Below are 13,167 nucleotides of genomic sequence, written 5' to 3'. Positions count from 1 at the left end.
TTTCTTTAATATATAACTGAACATTATTCCACTCATCTACTGTACTTTCATTAACCTTATCTAGGTCTTTGCAACATGCTTCTGCAAATTTATCCCGCTTTGCTCAACTAAAATCTAAACACTTAGGGCTGGCTTGCTCCTCTATTGCCAAAGTCTGACCAAACCTCATCAATATGGGGAAATGGTCACTGCCTATGGTGTACTCCTCCAAGGTGTCCCACCTTGCCCTTCTGGCCAGCTGAGCTGAAGCTAATGCCAAATCTATACACGACACATTCCCTGTTCTAATATCAAACCTAGTAGGTCTATTGTCGTTTAAACAATCTAGTCCATAGCGCTCCCTTACATTTTCTATCACTTATTAGACTCACTATTAGAGTCCTTGTCCCTACTTCCCCACAATGGATTGTGTGCATTAAAATCCCCCACCCACACTACCCGACTGCCTCCATCACCACCTCCAAACCCCCAGAGCATAAGTTTAAACATGGGTTATAAAAGTTTACAACACTGACCCTTCCCTGGCTTCCCCAAATGTTCACAGCGTGTTTAAAACCAGCCTTTCATTTTGCACACCAGCTTTAACAAATATTGCACAACCCCCTCCCGGCCTGTCAACACAATCTTTCCGTACACGCTCATACCCAGGAATAACAAAATCCAGGCAAGATTTCAGCCAAGTCTCCTGAACGCATATCAACTCTGGTTTATAGCCATCTTTAAACTGACTTACAAATCTTTTGAACTCTTGGCCATTGGCTATGAGGCATTCCACTGTAAAATATGAAACATTAGGTGAGATCGAGTGAGCTTTCTTCTCCCGCGGGCACATTAGAAGCGCTCTGCACGCTGCGCACACTTGGTAATTAAGATGTTTTGGGGAAACGGACAAACCCAGGAATTTACCTGCCTCCTTAGCTATCATAGCTTTAATTGCCGACGGCGTACTGACCTGACAGGCAGCCCACAATGTTTCAACAAGGAACGCCAAAAAGGCAGTTTTATCCACAATTAGCGAGTTTTCTGGAATTTGAACTGAAGAGCTGGACGCCACAAGAAGACAGGCCGACTCGGGCCCATTAGACACATTGACTCGCTCAGCAGCTTCCACTTCCACTTCAACCTCAACCTGTTGAGCTCTCATGATATGGCCACAGCCATGAAAGGCAGCCATGTGGTTACACAGTTGCAACATTTCACTTCATCATTATTACATTCAGGTCGGTTATATTACCCTCCGCTCTTCCCGCACCTTCTGGAGCCTCTACACACTGCCTCTACATGACGGGGGGCGCATGTAAGGTTTAAAGCTTTCTGATACACATTTTAAAAATACCAACAACGCCACCTGGACATTAACATGGGCCCAGGACCATATTAACAACATAAGGCGCACAGGTTCATTCTATTGATTAAAAAGGAGACCATTCAGACAAGTTACATTGATTTATTATATATATTAACTTTTGTTAAGTCAAGGCATTGCAGTAAAGGATTAAAGACAAGGCATAAAGGGCATTTCAGTCAAGGCATAAAGGCAAGGCAGCGACGGGCTGGTGGCTCAACCACGAAGCTTTTTTCTGTAACGGCTCGTGAGCGCGCACCCTTGACGGGTGATGGCTGACCGCATCGGACCCCAGCTTCAAAAGATGTGCCAGCCACCAAAGCGACGGACAACGAGCGCGATGAAGCGGTGTGCGACGGGGCTAGGCCACGCAGCGGCACTGGCGCAGCGAGGACAGGGCGTACACAGATGCACGAGCCGCAGTAAGAGCGAGAAGAAGACGAGGCGCTTTTATACGCTTTCGCGCCACCTACTGGATACTGCCACACACACAAGCACTAAAATGAAGGAATACAAAAACACCAAAGATTGGCAAACACCTCAGATAAGCAACACCTCACTTACGTTGAACATTTGATTAGTCCGCGGTGGGGGGGCTGCGTATGGGTTTACATGCATTTTAAAACATTGATTTGAATTGGACTAGTTCAGTTCATGTAAATGCAGTGTTTGACAGGATGACCCTTCCAGGACTTGTGGTGTATTCTCTCCCATTCATATGCAAATTAAAAACATGGATTCTGACATCTGAAGTCAGCACAGACATATCATTGTTGTTAAGTTCATTCAAATTTAATTTACTACAAAACCACAGCAAATGAGAGATTCCACTCCCACGGACAGGAGGAGAGAGGGTGGATCATCTAGCAGGACAGGAGAAGGAGACAGAACTCACCACTGTGAATTATACTTAAGTAGGAGGGCATTCATTGGATGTGAGAAGAGAACAGCACTGTTTTTTGTTTGTTTTTGGCTCTCAATGGTTTTTTGCCTGATTATTAATCAAGTATGCAGAATATAAGTTGAAGGAGTCATCAATTGAGATCTCAGGACATTCTTATATTACAGTAGCACTGAGTCTCACACAACTTCTGCTCCCTGTCCGTGACACAAAACGCAGAGAATATTTAAACTAAATAATTCTATGCCTTTTAATGAATTCAAAGCACTGGTTAAAGATTACCCATTATGCCAGTGATCTTGCTTTGCATAATGTTATCCTATATTCTATGTCTAAGTGTGTTTGTTAAAGTTATTTATGTTTTATTTAAGGTTTTATTGCCATATATTTGTTTGTATGAAAAAGAGAGTACATCTTTAACCTGTGTGCCTGTGTGCGTGTTTGCGTCAGTGTGTGTGTGTGTGTGTGCGTGTGTGTGTGTGTGCGTGTGTGTGTGTGTGCGTGTGTGTATGTGTGTGTGTGTGTGCGTGTGTTTGTATGTGTGTGTGTGTGTGTGTGTGTGTGCGTGTGTGTGTGTGTGTGTGTGTCAGTGTGTGTGTGTGTGTGTGTGTGTGTGTGTGTGTGTGTGTGCGTGTGCGTGTGGTTGGTTATTTTAAATGACAGTAGTGACAGTAGTATGTCTCCTGTAATCTATGTAAAGTTGCATTATACATATTTTTCAACCAAATTGCATTGATGTTTTGATTGTCCGGACTGAACCAAGTCCAAAACAGGTCAAAACCATTCTAAGACACGGCTAATGCATGTATCATTATATAAAGCATGTTGTTTACTTCGTGGATCAAACCTAACAATTGTGCACCACAGTCACATTCTCTTCACATCTGAGAGAATCTTAAACAACACATGTCATAAACAGCTCTTGGTGTTTTTCTGTATTAGTCTGGGCCCTTTCAATTATTTAGGCTTTAACTGTGTGTCTGACCCTTTCAAGTGCTCTCATTAGCGTTCTGGTCAGGCATGGCAAGCAGACGGTCAGCTTTGGCCCTCTCCCTTTCTTTATTACACGAACAAGACCGAAAGAACAAACAAAACAATGCCAAAATACAAAGGAGATTAGAAACAAAATGTCTGACCGGCATTTGGTCCCCAATGTATCGATCCCACCTGCTCCAATGTCTGTTAAATTTGTATTAAGCTAATTTTATATATGTATGAACAGAAAACAAATCAAGGCACACCGAGCCCCGGGAGGACAAGATGGCGGTCAATACAAGTCAATGGCGCGTGCTCATTTGTCCGCATTACTTCCTGGTTGTGGAGCAAGCTCTGGGCCTTCCCCCATGATGCTTTGCGTGCAAGCCGACAGCAGATTACCATACACTGTTCACCGTGACGTAAAAAATTCAATTTTGAGGATTTTAGAAACTGTGAAAGAATGAAATTCCTTCTATTTTATTTTAAGACTAAAAATAATTCAGCACTGTCGGTAATTTTACAGGCCAAGCTCTTTGATTATCTGGGCCATGAGGCTGAGTGGCCACGACTCAATTTGGATCGCGGGCAGAGGGGGCGTGCCTTATCCAGTTAACATAATACATCCATATTGCACACCCATCTATTTGTTCCTTCCTCACTTTAGTTCAAACTTCTTGGATTCTATATGCCGTTAACGTAACGGATGCAACCCATAAAACCTCCGATGCCATTGGATTAATTGTATTGATTTTGCCATTAATCATTTTCGAGTGGCTTTAAACTCTCTGGTCGACAACATACAAACATAAGAACCATAGAAACAGGAAACAGATTTAATGATAACATAGAGAAAAAATAAAAATAAAAGGGTTCATGCTAAAAACGTGCACCGTGCCCAAAAACTGATCATGTAAAATTATCAGAAAATTGTCATAGTCATAATGAAGGCCCCCGAAAAGCACCCCGGCCCCTCTTGTCTCCAATCCTCACAAAGAACTGGATACACTACCAGTCCACCACGCCCCCCTGCTTCCCTCTACATTTATTTTTGCATTTTCCCACAAATCCAATAATCTCACTCAGATGAGCATTTGCCATGTACCCACGTACTAAAGCAGACAGAACATGGAGCAAAAACAAACAAGTCACTATCATTATCATCTGTCTCTTCAGATCAACAGAAATGTATCACCATGTGACCACAATCTGAACTCACATCCTCCATGTGGTTGGCTCCATCAGTTCTCTGTGTCCTACATCCTCCTGAGAAGGACACTGCCTCGTCCAGCGTTCTACAGCACATGTTTTTTACTTTAAAACTCAACAGAAGAGTTACCGGGAAAGAAAACCCATATCTCACTTTTCGCTTCCTGATTTTCTCACAGATATGCCGGAACTTTGCTCGTTGATGTCAAACCTGGTATGGAATATTTGGGGCAAAGAAAACGTGCCTGCTTTTGTACTTGAGGTCTCCTTTAGCTTTTGCAGCCTCCATGACACGCTCCTTCACACGTTTATTATGGGCTTGGTTTGCCCAAGCCATGTGCTCTTTCGATTGTGATGGGAGGGGCCTCAACTCCAGAGCCTACAAGACGTTCTGGGATATTCTTCTCCAAAAAACTTTCCATATCTTGTCCCTCCTCTGTCTCTGGGAGTCTGAGGTTAGGTTATGTTATCTTGTGTTTGTTGTTTGTTAAAAATCCTGTCTGATCATTGTGAATGAAATTTTTGACATAATTGAGGTGTATATACGATAGAATTGAGATTGGTCCGTATGAGGCACAGTCAAGTCGATCCTTCCTCTCTTTAGGTATTATTGCCAACTTGGGAGTTAAAAGTTGATCAAATTAGAGGAGTAAGTGTGTCTTTTAGATCATTGGTTTGACTTTAGTTTGTGATTTTATTGAACAGACCATTATGCACAGCAATAGCAACTGTGCTTTTAAATAGCAATTCTGTTTTCTCTCTCTCTCTCTCTCTCTCTCTCTCTCTCTCTCTCTCTCTCTCTCTCTTAATAGATTAATAATTAATAGAATCACCAATACGCAATCTTAATAAAGATTTGAATCATTATGAGACTTTATGTAAATTATTCCCCAAATTAAAACCCAAATTCATGCAGAAGTACATTTGGAGCTTAATTAATGTGAGGGCTTGAATCACTACAGACCATTAAGTTGGCAAAATCCATTTCTCCCGTGAGTCTGGAGCTTTGTAAAACCTGTAAAAGGCTCTGGTTTTGTTACTGCCCTCAATCATTTGTAAATCCTGGTGTGTGGAAATAATGTGCAATCTCTGACTGTTTGTAAATCGCAGCCAACCCAACATGAATTCCCCGCCATCATCCCTGCCACTGTGCAATTTGGTGGTGCATGCTGGGATAGCATGACGACAACTGCAGGAGCTCGATTGGACATTATCTGTCCTGCTCTCAGGAAGTGACAGGGGATCGAACCAATCATGTGAACTCCCATAAGAAGCAATATTAGCAAGTTACCCCCATGGTTACCTCCTGGACATTATAATAATAGTGACCTTTCAAGTGAGGTCATCGACATTCTTTGGGGTGTGAATCTAACTGGAGGCACTGCTCTGTTTGAACCTCTGTTACCCAGGTTAGACTTTAATTTGAGGTTAATTTTTACAAAACAGTTGCAGTTAAAAAGTCCCTCTCAAATAGTGAGAGATACGGCTCATGGCCTGGGCCTCCCTCACCCTGCGAGTGTTTGAAGCAAAAATCCGCCTTGCAACATTACAGATACAGAGAACTCTCCTGTGAAAATATGGCTCTTCTTTTAATATTTGGAAAGGTACTTACAGTAGTTCTGCTTTCAATATGCTGTTGGAGTTCCTGTATTCGGGTTGGTGGACCATGGCCCCATCTAATTTCTTTTTCCTTACATCCTCCTGACCTCGATTCCTCAATTCTCCACAGGAAATGGGTGAGGACGTCCCAGTCATAGAGGAGACACAGCGAGGAGAGCGGATCAGAGGACAGAGGCTAGAGGAGACACGAGCCAATGGTCAATGAGAGTTTTTTCAGGAGCTGCTCTGACCACAATGACCCTGTAGTGAGGACTATACTTAGGCTTATTTTGCTTACTATTATTATGGCTTATTATTATTATATCCAATGTCACATTTAACAACATGCCCGATCCGTTGCTGTTGTATTTGAGCTGTTGCAACAATACAAACTCTACACTGTGAGACAAATAAAGTTATATTACAAACAAACAAATTACAGACAGAAAGGCCATGTACGTCTGGGATCAAACGTCTTCATGCGTCAGAAGTGCTAAATACTAATGTCTAAACTGCAAATGTCACAGTGTTATTATGAACTATTTGAAATGGTGAAGTGGCTTTTTATATGTAGATTAAGCACATTCAGACCACTGCCAAACAGATTGATAAAATCTTCTATTTCAAAGTTTGAACTAGTATGCTTGCACCAACAATAGTCAAACATTGCCTCAGGCTAGTCACATAACCCTGTATGTGTGTCAATTTCATTAAAATATAATTTACATTTTTATAGGAAGCGTAAATGAATGTGTATTGATATTCAGGGTCTTCAAAGAGTAATACCCGCTTTTAGTTCAGACCGATTTTCCTGATTACAAGACGTTTTGATTGACTCTCATCTTCCTTGAAATGACTTGCTGCCAGAACACATAAAACACAATCCATATGCATTGGATGACGGATAATTGATCTGAGCCAGTAATTGGACAGGCCTCATACAAGACATTATGAAAGGTGTGACACTGTCCCTCAGAAATTACTGGTTGTCAGAGAGATGTCAGCTATGGAAGTGTGTTTGGAATGTCTGCCACATGCTATATTCAGAAGGATGTGCGCTCATTCATTATGTTAGAGGGCACTGGGGTCATATTCAACGATAACATGATTTCTTTCTTCTTTTTCAACGTATAAATAGGACTTATTATTTTATTTGTGTATTCATTTCATTTGTGTATTTCTTCTGTCAAGTTTAAATTCTTTATGTGCATTACAAGGAATGCATAAAATGATCCTTGTCACTGTGTGTAACCTGGCAAGCGAACTGAATTCTGGCAGTAGAGTTCACGGACCCATGAGACCCATCTGACTGTCTACTGTTGGGATTGATTTGAGCAGAAATACTCATTATTATTTTGTTTTTTTAAAAGCTGTATGCATTTGTGCATAAAACGTGTATGTTCTTTACTCTCAACTGGAGTTAACCAAAGTTTGATTTCTTGTCTTGTTCAAACTATAACCATTCAGTGCAAAGTATTCGTCATGAGATTCTGCCTTTTCCCCGTCGATTTAGTGAGAGCCTTTCCAGATCGATAAATGTGTGGATCTCAATTCAGAGGGCATGAGACAAGTTAGCTTCAAATCTCATATAACGCTGCTTATCAGTCACAAGATTTGCCAAAATCCAAGTTCACAAAACAATGAAACATTGTCTTTGCTTTAGCTGCTTCCGAAGAGTGCACACGCTTTTTGCCCGCTCCGCTTGCTATCGCTGCTTTCCTTATTTATTTTGCTTTTTAATCAGTTTTTGTCTTCCAAACATTTTTGCTTTAGACTTTTTCAAGTAAACCAAGGATTTTAAGAACATTTTTCCAGTTTTAACAACATATCTGACGCCAGCGACATCTCCGGGAGAAGAAGGGAGAAAGACTGTGAACGCTGTCGGAAATATCAACAAGAAATTAATGAGCTGAAAACACGGATATTTGTTTTGGAATCTGAAAAAGTTCTTCACGATACCATTCCTGTGTCAACCGACGGTAAGAAGAGCACACTTTTTACAAGAAAAACTGCTACTTTCAACCTAAACCGCAGTGACTCTGTGTCGTTTCCAAAACTGTCTAAAAACCAGAAAGACCAGGCTGTTTCTTGGAACAAACTTGGAGCAAAGCCTAAACGATACAAAGATAACGTGAAGTCACCTAAAATACAGCTCACCAACAGATTTTTACCACTTTCAGAGATGGAATTAAATGAAAAAAGGAAAGATGACGTGGCCAAAATACAGCGAGGAGGATCTGTGCCAGAAGCCAAGGTCAAGATTGTTTTAGTTGGGGACGGCGCGATAAGTCACGTGACGCATGAAAAGATAAACACACATTCTTTTCCAAGCGCCACTGTTTCTGAGATAACGTCACTCCTTCCAAATATTATGGCTAAGCATGGAGGAGCTAAACAGCTGATTGTGCACGTGTGTGCAGTGGACATGCGGCGGGAACAGACTGAAGTTTTGAAAAAAGACTTCTTGAAGTTATTCGACGTGCTTGATAAAATGGAAATCAAAACTTTCATAAGTGGACCTCTTCCAAACATCGACAGGAGGATAAACAAGTTTAGCTGGCTTCTTCAGCTGAACACATGGCTGTCCAAAGAGTGTTCCCCGAGAGGACTACACTATATTGAGAACTTCTATCTATTCTGGAAACGAGAGGACCTGTTTAAGAGAAATGGCCCCCACCTATGCAGAGGTGGAGTGAGGGTGCTGACAGAGAACCTGCTCCACGCTCTGAGGCATTGGACTGGGCCTGGACAGGGTCCTGAGCAGATAGTTAGAGAAGAGAGGAATGAGAGAAGAATTCCTGCTCCCTCAGCCAGAGACCGAGCCAATGTTTCAACATCAAAAGCACCACAACCTCAGCCTCCACCAAAGGATTCATCAGCAGCTGCTCCACCACCACCAACAAAGGATTCAGCTCCAGCTGCTCCACATTCACCTCCACCGCCTCCAGCAAAGGAACAATCTTCAAAGGCCTTGGACCCATCTGTGACAAGCCCAACAACATCCCTGTCATCGCCCCTGCCTTCACACCAGCCCTGGGTTCCCCCTGCAACATCTACTCCCACTAAAGATTCATCATTCTCCTTCTCATCTCCACTCTCACCCATGGGCCTTCCCAGCCATTTTGAAAGTCTGATCAAATCAGGCATTAAGATGGCTCCACTCACGCCCAATATAGCAAGGGCTATGCCGACTACACCAACAAAAGCCCCACCACCCATCCCCCCTCGCCTCTCACCTGGTCCCAAACTCTCCTTGGCTACAAAAGCCCCACCACCCATCCAACCTCGCCTTACACCTGGTATCTCCCATAGCTAGGATGCACTGGGTCTCAGCGTTGCCGGGACTTATTGTCACATTAAAAATCAAACCAACCCGGGGCCCTATGTAAAAAGAGCCCCCCCTAGTGCTATTTCTGTAGTCACATCATCACACAGATGGAAAAACAAAATGCGAGTCAGGCCCAATCTGAGAAATGTGATTCATATTCCCTGTGAAAAGATAAAGCCCAGTCCCACTGAAACTAGTCTGAAACTTGCTGTGCTAAATGTCAGATCCTTATGTAACAAATCTCTCTTAATTAATAATTGTATTTCTTCTTATAATCTTGATTTTATGTTTTTAACTGAAACATGGCTTGACAAAAAAAACAGGAAATGTAGTTCTGATGGAATCTGCTCCACCCAACTTTAAATTTGAATCTGAAACACGAGAAAACAAAAAAGGGGGTGGAGTCTGTGCTGTCATTAGAGATGAAATAATTACCCGCAGGTTGTCTTTTGGGGTGTTTTCATCATTTGAGTATGTATCCTTTAAAATGGAGCTAAAACGGTCTCCATCCATTCTCTTCATTGTTTTATACAAGCCTCCCCAGCACTGCCAAAGTTGTATTGATGATTTTACTGAGATGCTTTCAGTCATATGCACAGACTTTGATAGTTTGGTCATTACAGGTGATTTCAACGTGCATGTTGATAATATTTGTGACAGAAACGCTAAAGAGCTTGATGCTGTCCTTAAACCTTCAGTCTTACTCAGCATGTGAGAGGCCCCACCCACAGCAAAGGACACACTCTAGATCTCATAATTACAAAGGGGGTAAATATTTCAAATATTAATGTGATCGATGTTGCTCTGTCTGATCATTTCTGTGTCTTCTTTGACCTGTCTGTTTCTCCCCAACCTCCGGTTGGTCCTGCAGTTGTTCAGAGGAGACACATAAGTGATGGCACAGGTGCACTGTTTATGGAAATGATAAACTTTGAAAATGTCTCATGTTCTAATGTAAATGATTTGTTGAACTCTGTTACATCTAGTGTTTTGAATGTTCTGGACACCATCGCCCCTATAAAGGCTAAAATGGTTAAAAGTAAGCAGAAGGCGCCGTGGAGAAATGATGATTTGGTCAGGGCACAGAAAAGGGAGTGCCGCAGGGCCGAACGGAAATGGCGCAAGTCAAAGCTCCAGGTTCAAAAAGAGATTTACAAAGAAAAGCTGAACATGTACAACCTAATCTTATGTAGAACTAGGGAAAGATATTTTTCTGAAATAATTGGAAGCTGCAGTAACAACTCGCGTGTCCTGTTTGCCACAGTAAACAGATTAAAAAACCCTCCAGCTCAGCTGCCGTTAGAACTCATTTCCACATCCAAGTGTAATGAGTTTGCATTATTCTTTAATGACAAAGTTCAGGGCATTAAAAATGCTATAAATCCCACAATGCAAAAAATTACCCTAAAACCACCAAGACACTTAGAGCTAACTCACTTTGCACCAGTAACTGACAAAACTGTCCATGAGATCATCACCAGTCTGAGTTCATCTACATGCTGCCTTGATGTGTTACCCACCAGATTTCTAAAGTCTGTGCTGAACAGTTTGTTAGCACCATTCACTCACATAGTTAACATGTCGCTTCAATCTGGAACATTCCCAATGTCTTTGAAAACTGCGGTCATAAAGCCTCTCCTAAAGAAGAGCAGTCTTGATGCCGCAGTACTGAGTCATTACCGGCCCATCTCTAATCTGCCATTTTTGGGCAAAGTCCTTGAAAAGGTTGTTTACCAACAGCTCACAGATTTCCTCTTAATAAACAACTCATTTGATGTTTTTCAGTCAGGTTTTAGACCTCATCACAGCACTGAGACTGCTCTTGTCAAGGTGGCAAATGACATCCGCCTGAACACTGACACGGGCAAAGCCTCAGTCTTAATTCTGTTAGATCTGAGTGCTGCTTTTGACACTGTCGATCATGGGATCCTCTTACAGAGACTAGAGGACTGGGTGGGCATCACTGGCACTGCCCTAAACTGGTTAAGGTCCTATCTGGAAGACAGGAAGTACTTTGTTGAAATTGGTAGCTGTGTCTCAGACCACATGACCCTGACCTGTGGAGTGCCCCAAGGGTCAGTCCTGGGTCCCCTTCTGTTCAACCTCTACATGCTGCCGTTAGGTCAGTTGATACGCAGTGAAAATGTGTCCTATCACAATTATGCAGACGACACTCAGATCTATGTTTCACTATCGGCAGGTGACTATGGACCAGTAGATTCACTCTGTCACTGCATCCAACAGATCAGTTTGTGGATGCAAAACAACTTTCTCCAGCTGAACTCAGACAAGACTGAAATAATCGTTTTTGGCCCACAGAAACAAAGAGAAAGTGTTAGCGGTCACCTCCAGAGTCTCGCTCTAAAACCTACAAACCAAATTAGAAATCTGGGGGTAATAATGGACTCAGACTTGAACTTTAATAGCCACGTCAAATCAATAACATCAGCAGCTTTTTACCATCTAAAAAACATTGCCAAAATCAAAAATATAGTGTCAAAACCAGATTTAGAGAGACTTATCCATGCGTTTGTCTCCAGTAGATTAGACTACTGTAACAGCCTGCTCACTGGCCTCTCCAAACGAGTTGTAAAACAGCTGCAGTACATCCAGAACGCTGCTGCTCGGGTCCTGACCAGAACCAGGAAGTATGATCACATTAGTCCTGTTCTCAGGTCTCTGCACTGGCTCCCTGTGGCTCAGAGAATAGACTTTAAAGCAGCTCTGCTTGTGTACAAGTCTCTCCATGGCCTAGCACCAAAGTACATCTTGGATATATGTCGGTATAATCCCTCATTCGTCCAGGCGTGTTCCATAGTAGAAAAAGCTTCAGTTGTAGTCATCTGGAAAAAATAGACGTTTCGACTCTCATCCAAGAGTCATTGTCAATAAAAGAATTTAGATCGAGAACTCCGATATTAATACTGTTCTGTGGTAAGACCCGCCCATTGGGAGGAGCCTTCCTGAAGTAGAAAGAGTTGTTTGTTTCAACAGAAACTTCCCCCTTGTATCTACCGAGCTAGCCTATTCAGAATCTTAATGGGCTATTAGAATCCTCTTTGTCTTTGTGAGACCCTGGCTCAACCACCCTGAGTACCTGATTAGCATCTAAATGTCCTGGTCCTCTACCTTTCCAGGGGTTCAGTAACCCATTATAAATAACAGGAAGATTAAACCTTAGCCCTCCATTTCTGTTTAAAGAAGGTCTTTCTTTTTTAACAAAAATAGCTTCCTTGACTCCTCTTTCAAACCATCTTTTCTCCCTGCTTAAAACCTTCACCTCACCGTCTTCAAACGAGTGATTAGAGGCTTCAAGATGGAGATGCACGGCACTCTGAGGTCCTGAACTTGTATTTCTTCTGTGCTGATAGAGCCTCTTGTGTAGAGGCTGTTTTGTCTCACCTATGTACCGTTCTTTACAGCTTTCTTCACTGCATTGGATCGAATAAACTACATTGCTCTGTTTTTGAGTCGGCAACTTGTCCTTAGGGTGAACCAGTTTTTGTCTTAAAGTGTTTCCTGGTTTAAAATAAACAGGGACTTCGTGTTGTCTAAAAATTCTCTGCAGTTTTTCCGACAGGCCAGACACATAAGGGATAGAAACACCCTTCCTTCTCTGTTCAGTTTCCCTTTTGTCCTGCTTCTTGGTTCTCTTCACTCTGTTGAGAGCCCAAGCGGGGTAACCACAGGCTGAGAGGGCATTTCGGACATGTTTTTCCTCTTTCTTCTTGCCCTCTGAGCTGGTGGGCACACCTTGAGCTCTGTGTTGTAAGGTTCTGATCACACCCAGCTTGTGCTGTAGTGGGTGGT

Source organism: Eucyclogobius newberryi, unplaced genomic scaffold, assembly GCF_026437365.1.
Source record: "Eucyclogobius newberryi isolate DKJ021-1_F unplaced genomic scaffold, fEucNew1.0.hap1 SCAF_18, whole genome shotgun sequence".
Classification (NCBI taxonomy): domain Eukaryota; kingdom Metazoa; phylum Chordata; class Actinopteri; order Gobiiformes; family Gobiidae; genus Eucyclogobius; species Eucyclogobius newberryi.
Note: the sequence above shows the minus strand (reverse complement) of the source record.